This window comes from Rhinolophus sinicus, linkage group LG10 (genome assembly GCF_036562045.2).
Source record: "Rhinolophus sinicus isolate RSC01 linkage group LG10, ASM3656204v1, whole genome shotgun sequence".
Lineage (NCBI taxonomy): Eukaryota > Metazoa > Chordata > Mammalia > Chiroptera > Rhinolophidae > Rhinolophus > Rhinolophus sinicus.
The window spans coordinates 46,313,454-46,331,712 of NC_133759.1; the positions used below are offsets into that span (position 1 = coordinate 46,313,454).

Below are 18,259 nucleotides of genomic sequence, written 5' to 3' on the forward strand. Positions count from 1 at the left end.
ATTCTACTGATTTTTACATTTTAATTTTGTATTCTGTAACTTTAGTGAAAATGTTAATTAGATCTAACTATATTTCAGTGGAGTATTTAGTATTTTTCTATATATAAAAACATGTAATCTGCAAATAAAGACAATTTTCAAATTCTGATGCTGTCCCTCCCTTCATTCCTTCCTTCTTTCCTTATTTCCCCATCCCCACCCCAACAAGGACTTCCATTACTATGTTCACTAGCAGTAGTGAGAGCAGGCATCCTTTTCTTGTTCTTGGTCTTAGAGGAAAAGTTTTCAACTTTTCACCATTGAGTACGATATTAGCTGAGTTTATTATATATGACCCTTATTATGTTAAGATATGTTTCTTTTATACATAATGTGTTAACAGTTTTTATCTTGAATGGATGTTGAATTTTGTTAAATGTATTTTTATGTGTCTATTGAGATGATCATATAATTTTTTCTATCATTCTATTGTATAATGTATCACATTAATTGATTTGCATATGTTGAGCCATATTTGCATCCCAGGTTTACATCCCACTTGATCATGATGAATGATGTTTTTGATGTTTTACTGAAACTTGTTAGTATTTTATTGAGAATTTTTGCATCTATATCCATTAAGGATATTGGTCTATAGCTTTATTTTCTGGTAGAGTCCTTTGGTGGATTTGATATCAGGGTGATGCTGGCATCATAACATGAGTTTGGAGTGTTTCCTCCTTTTCAATTTTTTGAAATAGTTTGACAGTGATGGGCATTAATTATTATTTAAATATTTGGTAAAATTTACCAGTAAAGCCATCTGGGCCTACTTATGAGGCTGGAAAATATTTTGTTACTTTCAAGTTTTGAAATATAATTATCCAAAAGAGATATTTCTTAAACTCATAATGTTCAATATTAATGAAATACATCATTTTAAGAGCTAATATACAGGAAAATTATAAGTTTATATTTATGATGACAGTGGTAATATAAACAAATAATTTTGCCATAACAAGATTGATATCACAATAAAGGGCTACAATAAGGAAGCCACATTATATTATGTGACTCTGAAAGGGTATTTAATGTGTTGATCACATCGCATTTCTTTTCTAAAATGAGTTAAAGTGATATTGGTATGAAGAATTTTCAGTTCACTTGAAAGATTTGATCTTGAAATCTGACTACAAATAACTGGAAACACTGAGTAATATTCGTACCTAACATTTAACGTAACTCATATACAAACAGTAATTTCTTCCTAAAGGTTAACTGGTACTTAGAAATAATACCTGTTAGAGGTCTACAGTTATTGCCATTTTATTATTTATATTTTTGATGTTCTTTGTTTGTTTTCCCACTTCTTCTTAAAGAAGCCATTTTAACATTTCTTGTAATACTGGCTTGGTGGTAATGAATTCCTTAAGGTTTTTCTTTTCTGGGAAGCTCTTCGTCTCTCCTGTAATTTCAAATGATAGCCTTACCATTTAGAGTAGTCTTGGTTATCGGTCCTTATTTTTCATTGCTTTGAACATTTCCTGCCAATTCCTTCTGGACTGTAAAGTTTCTGTTGAGAAATCAGCTGATAGTCTTAAGGGAGCACCCTTGTAAGTAACTGGTTGTCTTTCTCTTGTTGCTTTTAGGATTCTCTCTTTGTCTTTAGTATATGCCATATTGATTATAATGTGCCTTGGTGTGGGCATGTTTGGGTTCATTTTCTCTGGGACTCAGTACTTCCTGGGCTTATATGTCTATTTCCTTCACCAGGTTAGAGATGTTTTCAGTTATTATTTTTTCAAATAGGTTTTCGATCCCTTGCTCCCTCTATTCTCCTTCCAGTATACCTATGATGAGAATGTTATTATGCTTTATGTTGTCCCAAATGTCCCTTAAACTATCTGTGTTTTTCCGTTATTCTCTTTTCTTTTTGTTGTTCTGATTGGGTGTTTTCTACTATCTTGGCTTTTTTTTATTGTTTCTATGTCCTTCTTTATGCTTATGTCTTTGTTGAAGTTCTTACTAAGTTCCTTAAGCATCTTTTAACAAGTGTTTTAAACTGTGTCTCTGGTTAGTTGGTTGCCTCCATTTCTTTTAGTTCTTTTACTGGAGGTTTCTTCTGTTCTTTTATTTGGGACATGTTTCTTTGCTTCTTCATTCTGGCTGCCTCTCTGTGTTTGCCTCTATGTCTTAGGTAGATCTCCTATGTGTCTAAGTCTTTGCCAGGTGGCCTTATGGAGTATGTGTCCTGTGTGGTCCAATGGTGCCAGCTCCCTGATCTCCTTTGTGTGTATTCTGGGAGTGTCACTTTTGTGTGTTGTGTGTATTCTCCTATTGTGATTACACCTTAATTGCTTTTGATTTGATTTTACTTACTGTGACTGCAGTTTGTATTCAGTGGTCTGAAGCTGGCTTCTGGGTGTGTTGTTCCTGGTGTCTTTTGGGAGGGGCTTCTGTACAGGCCAATTTCAGCCTTGGTTATGACTGGTCTTGGGCTACCTGGTAGAAGCCACAAAGCTATATGTGGTTGGTTGCTGCCTGTGCTGGACCTGGATGTATGTGGCAGTGGCTTTGCTGTGAACTGAGACTAACTGCCATCAGTATTTTGCCTGGGGCAGCTTAGCAAAAGGCCCAAGGCCCCTCCAGACCTGTTGCCATCTGCCACATACTCACAAGGCTCAGCCACTGAACGAGCCTCCTTAGGTACATGCACCAGGCTGGTAGACCTGGTGTTGAGAGTCTTTTAGGCGATGCAGCACTAGCTGGACAAGGTAGGGTCCTAGGGAGTCACGAGGCATGGCTGGTAGTTTTTAAAAAGTTAATGGAAATTCAGTTTTTGCACCAGTGCCAGGCCTGTGACTACTCTGGAAAACACCCTGAGAACACAGTAGCCAGTCACTGCTCATCTCATGCCCTCAGATCCTAAAAGCTGCCAAGAGAGGCTGCAGCACAAGTTATGGCTGACTCTCCACCACTGAAACTCCCCCAGACTGCTGTTGGCTTTATGCTGCTGTGAAAGTCTTCTGCATCTTGTTGTGCGGGGCCAGTCACCCAGTTGCCAAGTGTCCCGGAAATGCAGCACTAGCTGGGCAGGGTGGGCACCCAGGGTGTCACCAACGTAGTGCGTACACATGGATTTCACCAGACCAATGTGGTCTCATATTTGGCCCTTTATGAGAGGGTTTAACATAGAAAAGATGGTGCCATCTTGTAGGTTACAGGTGAGGCAGGCTTCCCACAGGGACAGGGGCGGCTGTCCCTCCATCCCTTACCCTGATTCCACACAGCTTAATCTTTCTCTGTATGTCTCTGGCACCTCTCAAGTTGTCACCCCTCCACCAGAACCCAGGTGAATGTTTGCAAGCGAGTGAGTCTGTTTGTGAGCTCTTTAAGGGGACATCTGGCTTTTGGCTTAATTTTTACCAGCAGCCTTCTGTCTCACCAGGATTAACAGACAGTGTCCTCTTTGATTTTCACTGACAGATGTTGTGGGGACTCTTCTTCTGCTACAGGACTACTGAGCTGGGGAGCCCAGTGTGGGGCAAGGACCCCTCCTTCTTCGGGGGACACCTCTGCCACCAATGTTTCCCTTCCAGTGTTCAACAACTATCTGCGGGTTTGGGGTCATGTCCCCCTCTTCCTCCCAGTCTCGATGTGGCTTCTTCTTTATATCTTATTTATAGGAGTTCTGTTCAGTTAGTTTTCAGATGATTCTTGAGTTTGATTGTTCTGTAATTTAGTTGTAATTATGATGTGATCCTAGAAGGTAACGGACATAGCATTTACCTAATCCACCATCTTGAATTTTCCCTCAATAGTCCATGTTTTCTACATGCTTAAATGATGACAAATGTGAATGCAAATAAATTCAAATATGTGTATTGGTTAGTTTTAACTACAGTATAATTAGTTCATTAAGTGAAGTGGTATCTGTCAAAAATATATGAACTAGACCAACAGAAAAAATCACCAAGTCAAAGATTAGGTTTTTGAAAATAGATAAATTTCTATAAATACTAAGGAAGAACAAAAAAGAAAGAAAACAAAATGCCCAACATCAGAAATGAAAAACCTTAATATATAAATTCTGATATTAGGTATAGTAAAAGGACAATAAGTAATATTTTGAATAACTTTTTGGTGATGATTTCACAACTTGATGAAATTGGTCAAATTTCTTGGGAAAAAAAAACCCTCATTAAAACTGATACAAAATGAAATAAAAATCTGAATAGTCCTATGTTCATTAAAGAAATTGAATTACCAACCTTACTACATACAATGGCCCTTATTTATATTGAGCTACTTTCTCAGTTTGTTTCCTCTCCATATATTGTAAGCTAACAGCCTGTTCTAATTTGTATTGTTTCTGTTTTTGTTTTAAGTCCAAGCTGATATAACTTATTTTTAAAATGTTTTCTGTATTAAATTATAATACATGCCATTAGCACAAAGTCACGCGATCTCGTGATAATAGCCCTCCTTCTACTTTTGGCTCTGAGTCAGGGTGCTGTGGGAAAATGTTCTTAAGACTATCAGAAGTGCTATTTTCCCAGTGTGTCTTCAAAGTATACCTTTCAGATTCTTAAAAGCTCTTTTGTCTAGCTAGGAAGGCTTTCTGTGCTTTCAACAAAGAGACATATAAGTAACAATGTTGAGATCTACCTTAAACACACATTTTTTTATTGGCAACATTCTGTATTTGATATTTGCATTGAATACTTTTTGATTTTGGAGTCTTTTTTGACAAAATTGAGGATGAGACAGTTTTATTTTAAAATCCATCAAGTCCTGTTTTTTTTCTTCTAAATTGTACTTGAAATTTAGCTCATCTCTCTTCTGACATATGTTAGTCATACATTATCACAGACCACTAAGATAAGGATGTTGATACTTTCAACTGATTCTGATTTACCAGTTGTTCTTCTAGTACATCCCCTCCCTAATTCCTCTTTTTTTATAACTCCTATAGCAACAATCATATTACCTTGCTATTTCCAATAATAGTCTCCTTGGGGTCCTCTAGGCCTCTATTTGCTACTTAGTCAGAAGCCAACACCACATGTTTTAGGTTGTTACCACAGTATGCTACTAGTAGGTTCCGATTTTGATTTCAGTTATATGTTGTATAACTAACTACCCCCAAAACTTTTTGGCTTAATTTTATTTACTCATGATTTTGTGGGTCAGGAGATCAGACAGGGTACAATGGGTATAGTTTCTCTCAGATCCATATGACGTGGATATTCAGGAGAAATAATTCCACCAATATCACTCAGTTGATTAGTGGCTTGACCAATGCAGCTATCATTTCATTGAGTCTAGTAGAGCTATACAACTGGACTCAGATTTCTGGGCTTACAGACAAGTGCCCCACTTTTGTGCACATGGCTGGTGTTACTGTTATTTTTTTAATACTCTTCCCTATTGATCCCCAGAATCCATATCAAAACAGTTCCATATCTAGTTCCTGCCAATCCATTGGAATTGCTCATAAGGTGGAATAGTTATTAAATAAGTATCCTTGTTGAAAGGAATGTTAATAAGATTGAGATAGAAACTGATGTTTAAAACACTTTTGATACTCCTATGCTTGTTTCAGAAGTGAGTTCACATTGTCACTGTCCTATCTGGTTGGACTTTTAATAGATATGCAATAAACCAGAATATAAAATACTCCATTAAAAAAAAGTGCTCAAGATCTTATACAACCTCTCATAGTACCCTTCAAATTACAAAAGAGCAATTTATGTGCCACTTCCTGTAAATTTGCTTTGATCAAATAATTCTTTGTGATTTATCGTAATTATCTAATAGAATTGTATCCATCCTTCAGGATTCAACTCACATGCTACTTGTTTCATCAAAAATGTCTTGATCACCGCTGTAAAACTATCCTTCCTCTAACATCTTAGAGCATATAGGCTATCAATTTCTTTTTATCATCTCTTTGGGTACATTCAACTCAGTACATTTTAAGTTTCTTAAGTATTAAGGATCATGTTGAATACAAAAATAAATGTGTGAATACATGAAATGCAGTGGTTTTCTGTCATATAAGCTAAGCCTTTAGTTACTGGCTAATCTTGGTTGTTATAAGAAAATAAACTCCTAATGATTTTAATGCCAAAATAATATATTATCCCATAATAATTGGGCACCTATTCCATGTCAGGCTTTGTGCATAGTATTCACATGCATCTTCTGAATGAATCCTTCAAGAAAAGGGGGAAGGGGTTAAGAAGTCCAAATTGCCAGTTACATAAATAGCCACAGGGATGCAAAGTACAGCACAGGGAACATAGTCAATAATATTGTAATAACTATGTAGGGTGTCAGATGGGTACTAGACTTATCTGGGTGATCACTTTGTACGGTATATGAATGTCTAATCACTATGTTGTATACCTGAAACATACATACTGCATGTCAACTGTAATTGGAAATAAATTAATAAAAAACTATGAGGTAATGTTAATATTTGCATTAAAAATAATAACAATATTGAGAATGGCAGGTTAAATTATATGTCCAAGCCATTCAGGGGTAAAAACAAGAGAGAACAGAAAATGTCCTGATTACAAAGTTCTTGCCTCTATAATCTAACAGTGGAATAATACTATTTTCTTTATCATTAGATAAAGAGCAAAAGGAACAAAACAGATATCAATCATGTGTGCTGGGCATCTGTAGCAAAAGCCAGAATAGAATGCTCAATATACAGATACTATAAAACACTGATGAGTAGCTGAAAATATATAGGTAAAATCCACACACAAAAAAACGTTCATTCCCTTAATATATAATTGAGAAGATAAAGAAACTCTCATTAAGAGAGTTGATAAGTGAAGAGAGATTTGAGAGGAATGGATGTTTAAGCAGAGGGATAAATTCCAATTTCCTATTCCTAGGGTGATCATTAATCACTTTCTGTGTCAGATCATTTCATGTCACACACACAGCTCAATTGTGTAAATAATTATGCAATTCTTACTCTAAAATAATGATTCTGAATATAATAGTGCTGAAAATAATTAGACAGTGTTATAAATAATATTACAAAAATGAACAATAGTTACATTTTAATTAAACCCAACAATTAGATTCTACTTAGGCAGTGGAAATTGTATCATGTATTCATTAGTCAAAAACTCATCTGATAGGTATTACTTATTGCTAATAATACAATCATGTCACTTTGATTGTCTCAGGATTAATTTGTTCTTCAGTATATCCTCGGTAGCACCGAACATTAACACTGCCTTTGCAGACATACATTAAAAAGATACATCCAGAAACTCAAAACTCACTGCCCCTTTCCTTCTTATAAATATTACATTTGATTTTGGAAATCTCTCACTTCCTGTCTCGCCAGGAATATCTCTTTTAGTGAGTGCCTATTTCCTAGCACCACTCCTGTTACCAATTTCTATGTTAGTCAAGGTCCAATCACGGCACAAAGCACACTAGTTATTTTGAAAGAGATAATTTAAGATAAATAATTATAATTCAGTATGTGCTTGTTTACCAGGTAATTGAGAAGGCAAAAAGAGAACACCAAAATATCTTGGAGGTAACACTTGTAGGAAACAGCTGTCATCCTTAGAACTGGGGAAACAAAGAAGATGGTTGAAACCTGTAAAATTTAGAAGCTTGTTGCAGAGGCCGCTGGGGCTGAAATCCAGACCTGTGAAGAGAACAGACCACTCCATTTGTATTGCTGCCTCTGAGCTCGGAGGATGCGCCCATGGTGCTGGGACTGACCTCCCTAAGGATGGAACATGGGCTAACGCTGGTGCCTCTGAGAGATGCACAATGAGACTGAAGCTGCACGTGTTAAAAACAAGTGTGCACATGATGTCATCAAAATGGCGGCGTGAGGTGACCCTCTGTAAAGCTCCCCTGGGATTTACAACTAATCAAACAATAACTCCACAAAGAACTCCCTGCACAGCAGACAGACAAGACGAAGAGGCCCACTACTAAATTCACCTAAAGGTGGGCGAATCGCGCGAGCAGGGGAGGAGGGAAAAGAGAAGTACGGAGATGTAGCCACGCGGGCGCAGGACTCAGACACCCTGGAACTACCGCAACTTTGGGAGAGGTAAGAACTCGGACTGCTAGGGCTCCGCTTATGGCTCACAGGGCTGAGGGGGCAGCATATAACATGGCTGAACCCAACGCTCACGGCAGAGACCTAGGAGAAAAGACTTAGGGAAGAAGTCTAAAAATGGTGGTTTAAGCCCTCACTGCCAAGCAGAAAATGGAAGTCTTAGGCACTGAGATTAGCCACCCCCTCCCTACCCTCCCAGAGCTCGCCCCACCCCCACCTGCCCAGTGCTAGAAGCAGAACAGTAGCAGTGTCAGACCAAAAGAACAGAATATTTGCTGATCTGAGAACTGTGGACTGCAGACACAGATATGCAGCCCAACTAGTTCCGGCAAAGGGGAGGGAGCTGTGGAAGCAGAACCAGCTGTTGTGGTGGTCACCGCCATTGCTCTGGGCCACCTCTCACAACTCACCCCGCCCCTGTCCCCACCTATCTGGGCGGATCCCTGCAGGAGTAAAGAGAACTGCTGAAACATAAATGCTCTGAATCTGGTGAAAGAAGAGCTTTGGAACTTCAAAAGCTCTCAGCATACCCACATGGACACTGCACCCTGTGACCCAGGCAAACTATTAACGGAGGAGAAGCCCATCTCCCAGGGAATCCCCCCATTGTGTGAGAAGCTGGAATGGTGCAGAGAAAACATAGCACTACCATGTGAGAGAGAGAAAAAAAAGGCTGCAGTCTAAGAGAAAATAAAACATTTTACCAACAGTACTGGAAAACAAAAGAAAGACCTCTTCCTATCAACCTTTTGCAGAAGCCACTCCTCTAAATGTCTAGGAAGAGAAATAATAAATCTGTAATTACCATGAATAACCAAGGCAACAAGACAGCTCAGAAAGAAAGTGAAAAGTCTCCAGAAAAGGAACTTAAAGATATGGAAATATGTGATTTAAATGACAGAGAATTCAAGATTGTCATTCTGAAAAAGCTCAACGAGATGCAAGAAAACACAGAAAGGCAGTTTAATGAACTCAGAAACTCAATCAAAGAAAAATGTGAGCATTTTACAAAAGAGATTGAAATTTTAAAAAAGAACCAAATAGAATTTCTGGAGATTAAGAACTCAATAGAAGAAATTAAGAATGAAATAACCAGCTTAGGTAGTAGAGTTGACCAGATGGAGGAAAGAATCAGTGACATCGAAGATAGAAACCTGGAAATTACACAGATGGAAGAAGAAAGAGACTTGAGAATTAAAAGAAATGAAAGAACTCTACAAGAACTTTCTGACTCCAACAGAAAGAGCAATATAAGAATAATGGGCATACCAGAAGGAGAAGAAAGAGAGAAGGGAACAGAGAATATATTCAAACAAATTGTTGATGAGAACATCCCAAACTTGTGGACAGAACTGGATCCTCAAATCCAAGAAGCAAATACAACACCTAATTATCTCAATCCCAACAGGCCTTCTCCAAGGCACATTATATTGTAGCTCTCTAAAATCAACAACAAAGAAAGAATCCTCCAGGCAGCCAGGGAAAAGAAGATGGTACCCTACAAAGGAAAGTCCATTAGATTATCATAAGATTTTTCAGCAGAAACTCTACAAGCCAGGAGGGAGTGGAACCAAATATTCAAACTATTGAAAGAGAGAAGTCATGAGCCAAGAATAATATATCCAGTAAAGATATACTTTAGATATGAAGGAGGAATAAAGACATTTCCAGACATACAGAAGCTGAGGGAATTTTCTGATACACAACCTGCACTACAAGAAATACTAAAGGAGGCTATTTGACCACCATCAACAGGAACAATTTGTGGCAACCAAAACATAAAAAGGGGGAGAGTAAAGGCCTGAACCGGAATATGGGAATGGAGACAGTAAGCATGCTGAAGAAAATGGAATACTCTAAATATCAAACTTTCTTTTACATAAACTTACGGGTAATCACTCAAAAAACAATCCAGAACTGAAATATATACAGTAATAAAAGAAGAAACAGAGGGAAACATCATAGAACACCACCACACAGAAATAATAGACAACAACAAAAAGGCAAAGAAACAATAGAGACACAGCCTTACCAGAAAACTAAAGATAGAATGACAGGAAATCCTCACATATCAATAATCACCCTAAATGTAAATGGACTGAACTCACCAATAAAAAGGCACAGAGTAGCAGATTGGATCAAAAAACTAAACCCAACCATATGCTGTCTCCAACAGACACATCTCAGCTACAAGGACAAGCATAGACTCAAAGTGAAAGGGTGGAAATTGACACTCCAAGCAAATGGTACCCAGAGAAAATCAGGTGTAGCCATAATGATATCAGATGAAACAGACTTCAGGGTGAAAAAGATAACAAGAGACAAAGATGGACATTTCATAATGGTAAAGGGGACTATACAACAAGAAGACATAACAGTCATCAATATTTATGCCCCCAATCAGGGAGCACCAAAATATACCAAGCAACTACTAACAGAACTAAAGGGAGAAATTGACCAAAACACAATTATACTAGGGGACTTAAATACATCATTGACAGCTATGGATAGATCATCCAAACAGAAAATAAATAACAAAATACCAGCCCTAAATGACACGTTAGATGAAATGGACATAATTGACATATATAGAGTACTTCATCCTAAAACATCAAACTATACATTCTTTTCTAGTGTACATGGAACATTCTCAAGGATAGGCCATATATTTGGACATAAAATCAGCCTCAGCAAATTTATGAAGATTGAAATCATACCAAGCATATTCTCTGATCACAAGGCTTTGAAATTGGATATCAACAACAAAAAAAAGCAGGAAAAAACACAAATATGTGGAGATTAAACAACATACTTTTAAAGAATGACTTGGTCAAAGAAGAAATTAGAGGAGAGATCAAATGATACATAGAAACAAATGACAATGAAAATACATCCTACCAAAATTGTTGGGATGCAGCAAAAGCAGTTTTAAGAGGAAAGTTATATCATTACAGGCCTATCTCAAGAAACAAGAAAAATCCCAAATAAATAACCTCATGTTACACCTTAGAGAACTAGATGAAGAAGAATAAGTGAAGCCCAAGGGCAGCAGAAGAAAGGAAATAACAAAAATCAGAGCAGAACTAAATGACATAGAGAACAAAAAGACAATAGAAAAAATTAATGTGACAAAGAGCTGGTTCTTTGAAAAGATTAACAAAATTGACAAACCCTTGGTTAGACTCACTAAGATAAAAAGAGAGAAGACACTAATTAACAAAATCAGAAATGAAAAAGGGGACGTTATCAAGGATGCCACAGAAATACAAAGGATCATCCAAGAATGCTATGAAGGACTATATGCCACCAAATTCAATAACCTAGAAGAAATGGACAAGTTCTTAGAAACATATAACCTTCCAAGGCTGAACCATGAAAAATTGGAAAATCTAAACAGACCAATCACCAGTAACAAAATTGAATCCGTCATCCAAAACCTTCCTAAAAGCAGAAGTCCGAGACCAGATGGCTTCACTAGTGAATTCTACCAAACCTTCAAAGAGGATTTAATACCAATCCTGCTGAAACTCTCCCAAAAAATTGAAGAAGAGAAAATACTCCCTAACTCATTTTATGAGGCCAACATTACCCTGATACCAAAACCTGGTAAGGACAACACAAAAAAGAAAACTACAGACCAATATCTCTGATGAATACAGATGCAAAAATCCAAAACAAAATTCTAGCAAATTGAATACAACAATGCATTAAAAAGATTATTCGTCACGACCAAGTGCGGTTCATCCCAGGGGAACAAGGATGGTTCAACATCCGCAAATCCATTAATGTGATACATCACATAAACAAAATAAAGGACAAAAAACATATGATTATATCAATTGATGCAGAAAAAGCATTTGACAAGATACAACATCCATTTATTATTAAAACACTTAATAAAATAGGTATAGAAGGAAATACCTTAAAATAATAAAGGCCATATATGGCAAGCCCTCAGCTAATCTCATAATTAATGGTGAAAAACTGAAGCCCTTTGCTCTACATTCAGGAACACGACAGGGCTGTCCCCTATCACCTCTGCTTTTCAACATAGTATTGGAAGTCCTTGCCAGAGCAATCAGGCAAGAGAAAGAAATAAAAGGCATCCAAATTGGGAATGAAGAAGTTAAATTATCACTCTTTGCAGATGACATGATTCTATATATAGAAAACCCTAAAGGCTCCACCAACAAGCTATTAGAAACAATCAACGAGTACAGTAAAGTTGCTGGCTACAAAATCAACGTACAAAATTCCATTGCAATCCTATATACTAACAATGAAATCTCAGAAAAAGAAATGCAAAAAACAATTCCTTTTGCAATTGCAGCAAAAAGAATAAAATACCTAGGAATAAACTTAACCAAGGATGTGAAGGACTTATATGCTGAAAACTGTAAGACATTTTTGAAAGAAATTGAAGAAGACACAAAGAAATGGAAAGACATTCCGTGCTCATGGATTAGAAGAATCAACATAGTTAAAATGGCCATATTACCCAGAGCAATATACAGATTTAATGCAATCCCCATCAAAATCACAATGGCATTTTTTAAAGAAATAGAACAAAAAAAGATCAGATTTGTTTGGAACCACAAAAGACCCTGAATAGCCAAAGCAATCTGAAGAAAAAAGAACAATACTGGAGGTATCACACTCTCTGACTTCATCTTGTACTACAGGGCTACAATAATCAAAACAGCATGGTATTGGCAGAAAAACAGACACATAGACCAATGGAATAGAATTCAGAACCCAGAAATAAAACCACATAAATATGGACAGACAACTTTGACAAAGAAGCGAAAAACATACAATGGAGGAAAGACAGCCTCTTCAATAAATGGTGCTGGGAGAATTGGATAGCCACGTGCAAAAGAATGAATCTGGACTACTATCTGTCACCATGTACCAAAATTAATTCAAAATGGATCAAAGACTTAAGCATAAGACCTGACACAATAAAGTGCATAGAAGAAAACATAGGTATTAAACTTACGGACCTTGGGTTCAAAGAGCATTTTATGAATTTGACTCCAAAGGCAATGGAAGTAAAAGCTAAAATAAACGAATGGGACTATATGAAACTTAAAAGCTTCTGCACAGCAAAAGAAACCATCGACAAAATAAAGAGGCCACCAATTGAATGGGAGAAGATTTTTGCAAACAGTGCCTCCGATAAAGGGTTAATATCCAAAATATACAAGGAACTCATGCAACTCAACAACAAAAAAACAAACAACCCAATTGAAAAATGGGCAGAGGACCTGAAGAGACATTTCTCCAAAGAGGACACACAAATGGCCAATAGACATATGAAAAAATCCTCAACATCACTAATCATCAGATAAATGCAAATAAAAAGCACAATGAGATACTACCTCACCCCAGTCAGAATGGCTATCATCAACAAGACAAATAGTAACAAGTGTTGGAGAGGCTGTGGAGAAAAAGGAACCCTCATACACTGTTGGTGGGAATGCAGACTGATGCAGCCATTATGGAAGGCAGTGTGGAGGTTCCTCAAAAAATTACAAATAGAATTGCCATATGACCCAGCAATCCCTCTCCTGGGTATCTACCCAAAAAATCTGAAAACATTTATACATAAAGACACGTGTGCTCCAATGTTCATTGCAGCTTTGTTTACGGTGGCCAAGACATGGAAACAACCAAAATGTCCTTCGATAGATGAATGGATAAAGAAGTTGTGGTATATATACACAATGGAATACTATTCGGCAGTAAGAAAAGATGATATAGGAACATTTGTAACAACATGGATGGATCTTGAGAGTTTAATGCTAAGCGAAATAAGTTGGACAGAAAAAGCAGAGAACCATGTGATTTCACTGATATGTGGTATATAAACCAAAAACAACAAAAGAACAAGACAAACAAATGAGAAACAGAAACTCATAGACACAGACAATAGTTTAGTGGTTACCAGAGGGTATGGGGGGTGGGGGTGAGAGAGGAGGGTAAGGGGGATCAAGTATATGGTGATGGAAGGAGAACTGACTCTGGATGGTGAACACACAATGGGATTTATTGATGATGTAATACAGAATTGTACACCTGAAATCTATGTAATTTTACTAACAATTGTCACCCCAATAAATTAAAAAAGAAGAAAAAAAGCAAGTGTGCACGGGGCTCAAGTGCTGCTCTAGGAGTGGACATACACTGCTGGGGTGAAGAAGCAAGACTGGGACAATGCTGACAGGAGCATGTTTCAGGAGCAGGGAGCAGACATGAAGCCTGCTGGAAGCCAACAATAAGCATAAAAGAAGGAACGTCTCTTCTTTCCTGCTAGCACCCCCAATAGTCAGAGCCTAACAGGGAGCCACATGGGAAGGCAGAAATGTGGTTTGTAAACCTCCAGCCCAGCATTGCTAGCAGAGTGCGGAAGCACGAATTTGGAGTAGAGAAACGACAGCTTAATAACATAGACACCCTCCCTGACACTTTCATTTTCCACTTGATCAAGAAGACGTCACACCAGCAACATTTCTTATTTAGCCCTCCTTCTAAGTATCTGTAGCTTGGTGCGAAATCCAAGTGCACACAATTTTTTCTTCCACTCAAAAAAGAAAAAGAAAAAGGTATGTGTGTGTCTGTGTGTATGTGTGTAGAAAGAAACTGACAGACAGAGACAGAGAGGGAGTTTTAATATGTGCTGGATACTTTCTACCAGTGATTAAACAGGGAACAAAACAAATGCTCTGCTTTCAGGGCACGTATATGCTCAGTACCTATTGAATGAATAAACACTCAATCCTGCCAATTCCTCCTTTCCTCTAAAATGATTTCCTTATAGGCTACAATTTCCCTTGCTCTACCTTTCAGTAACGTCTCTCGGCTCCTTTGCTGGCTCCTGTTTCTGCCTCCATCCTTAGACATATATATTCTTCAAGTTTCAGTTGCCATTTCTCCACTCTTTCCTTGCTCTGCTCTCACCCACTGAGATCTCATCAATTCTTACAAGTTGAACTGTACCTCAAATTGTCCCAATTCAAATCCTTCGTCAATTTCCTGCTAGAAAATTCCATTTGGAATTCCCTCCATAACTTCAAACTCAACATATGTAATAAAAGCTCATCCCCTTTTCCCTTGAGACCCCTCATACATAGCAAGGGTATATTTGGGGGTAAAATTATTTCTATTTATATGTGTGTGTAATTTATATAAACATATGCACATATTTATGTATACATACATATGTATAAATGTATATGTTTATATATGACATATGAACATATATACATGTGTAATGGGTCATGATACAAAACAATTTTCTATGAATTGTGGTCAAAAGCACTTGAAAACCAATGGAATATATCTACACAAAAATGGTGGCTTATAAAATAATTTTGTAATCAGAGCAATAAATAAAACAATAATTTATATCCTGGTTGATAACTTAGATAGTCTCAACAAGACAAGCTACTTTGGAAAAACGAAAAGTACACACACACAGACACAAAAAAAAGTCTTGGAATGCTGGCTTGGAAAATAGTCTTGGAATGCTGATCAAAAGCAGAGAGAAGTGGAGTTTTGCATCAGCAGGGCTGCTGTTACGGTGAACATTAGAGGAAGTAGAACCTGCCTTTTGCAGAAAGCCATGGAAGGCCAGGCGTTTGCACACCTGTGGAGAGGGGGGCTGGGTGCAGGCATCTATTTTTAAACATTCCAATCTTCCTTAAATCCCTTCAGCCAGAGAGCCTTTGGCCTTAACATAGAGCTGAAACATTTCTGGGCAGCACTCAAGCTTAGAGCTTTATTTCCCTTCCTAGTAAAGTATTAAACTCCGCTTCAGTTATTCTGGCTCTCGTTGCCTAGAAAAAAAATCACATTTGAGCAAATGCTATCTCCTCATGAGAATATCACTAAGACTATCGTCCTGTCTATATGTCCCAGTTTGTTCTGGCTTAAGTCTGCTGCCTGAGCACAAGTATTAATAGCACACGTTTTACTCTCAAAAGTACCCACGTTTAAACAATAAAGGATATAGTCACTTTACTTATTTTGCTATTTACCAATCTGTTGTAGCTGAACAAACTAAAAATTGTGTATAAGTTGTAATAAATGCAGTGATAAGTGGTAAGAATGCACTAACAGAAATAACAGGGAAGACACATTTAATAAGATGTTTTAGTGTTAACCTCCATGAAGCAGTGGCATTTAAGCTAAAGTGGAAGCAAGAACCAGCAGGGAAATTGTGGCCAGCAGACAGGAAGTAGAGGAAATAGTTTATGCAAAGGACTATGGTTAGAAATGTCTGGCAGGTTTGAGGAAATGAAGGGTAGTCTGTATGGCTGGAGCCTCCAGTGGAGACAAAGCAGGTGGATTGAACTTGGGTGGTCCCAGCATAGAAAGCAGGCAGCCACAGGTAAATTTGGAAATTCAAGTGGCAGGATTTACCAATGGATTAAAGAGTTGTGAGGGAAAAAAAGGAAACAAGGATGACGCTCAAGTTTCTAAAGAAATCCAGGAGATGAAGATTCAATTTCTAGCTCTCTCTTTGAATTCTTAGGTATCTTTAGTGAGATGGCTTTTCTCTGGGCCCCAGTTACCTTATCTTCTAAAACAAAAAGGTGGCCAATGCTGTCTACACACCCTGCCACCTTTGACATTCAATAATTCTAAATTACATTTCTCCTGCTTCATAGGAATACTAGGAAATATCCTTCACACACATTTGTCCTTTGCAAAAATTAAATATTTCTCTCAACAAGTAAACTTACCTTTCTGCACATTTTCTCAGTGTAACTCTTCTAGGTCTCTCCCTGTGGTGATACATTTCTTCTTCTTCCACTTTTATTGCAATTCTCCTCCTTCTCCCATTCAGATTTGGCAATTCTCTCCATAGTTGGGAATGTTGATTGGCATTGATCTTCCAAAATCAATTGTTTTTCTACCACTCCTCTTTAAAAAAGCACACACAAAAAGCAAACATTAGCAAGCAAATGGAAACCCTGTCATGAGGCCACCTCCCACTGCATTCTAGCTGGTGAATGTCCCTGGAGTAACTTGATTAAACACATTCAATTTACTTTGCAGAGATAAGCACTACTTCTACTGGCAGTCACAGACCCCGAGGGAGCTTCCGACATTTAAAGAAATGTGTCCATTTATTTAACAGGGCTTTATTTTCTCCAAAAGATCATGTTTCTGTTAATCTAGTGTATTCTTTTCAGGGAGTTAGAGAAATTACAAAATAAAACCAAAGTGAACATATGTGCACGTGTGTACACTCATACACAAATACATATAGCACGGTTACTCTCAAGCTAGATAATAAAACACATTTACTCACTGTGCACATAATGGTACTATTGTGCTGACCCATAAATGTGGACGCCCTAAATTTCCGGTCTTCCAAATTTCCCCAGAGGAAATGCCCACACTATAAACATAGAGTGAGTGAATTTTGAACAGACTCTCTCAAAGTGTGATCTGAAGACAACTTGTAAAAAGTGCAGATTCCTGAGTCCAATGCCAGAATCATTGAATCAAAGTTGTTTGCGTGTGTGTGTGTGTGTGTATGCCCATGCACATGTGTATTCAGTAAGGCTTTTTTTTTTCCTTTTTAACATTTTTAAAAATTTATTTTAGTAGGGCTTCGTAAGGGTTTTACATGCATAGGATTCATTTGGGGGTCTTGTTAAAAATGCAGAATTCTAATCCAGGAGGACTGGGGTGGGCTACGAGATCATTCCTTTCTCAAAGCTTCCAGGTGATGGCCGTGCTGCTGGTCCACAGACCACACTTGGAGGAACAAGGTACAAAAGTTTACACATTACTGTATGATCTAGTATTGATGTGCTGCCATTGGCAGATTTCTCCTGCCAGTTTAATTTCAAAGGTAATTGGCTGGTTGTTGAAGGCTTGAGAAACAATACACACTAGAGAATGCTTCTGCTAATAGGGCCCATTAGATAGGCTTCAGAGAACAATATGGTCATTTTTACAATTTGAAAATGCCTATTCAATGTACCTTCTTAATATATCAAGCATAGAGAGGCTCAACAGAGCATTATCTATCCATAGGCTATTTGATGCTCAATTTATTTCCTGAGCAATCTTCATTGGGCATTGCCTGTATCACCTTTCTTCCTATCACAGTAAAGTGGAACAAGCTGTCAGTATGTCTTTACAGAC

General features: G+C 37.6%; 1 long non-coding RNA gene across 1 annotated transcript in view; it reads right to left on the bottom strand.

The window, feature by feature from the left end:
- LOC141567134 (uncharacterized) overlaps nt 1-16,958 on the bottom strand; it is a 236,217-nt gene extending 219,259 nt beyond the window's left edge. The window contains exon 1 of the long non-coding RNA XR_012489528.1: nt 16,843-16,958. This is a non-coding gene — a long non-coding RNA (uncharacterized LOC141567134). The remainder of the gene's footprint in view (nt 1-16,842) is intronic.
- Between the last annotated feature and the right edge of the window lie 1,301 nt (nt 16,959-18,259).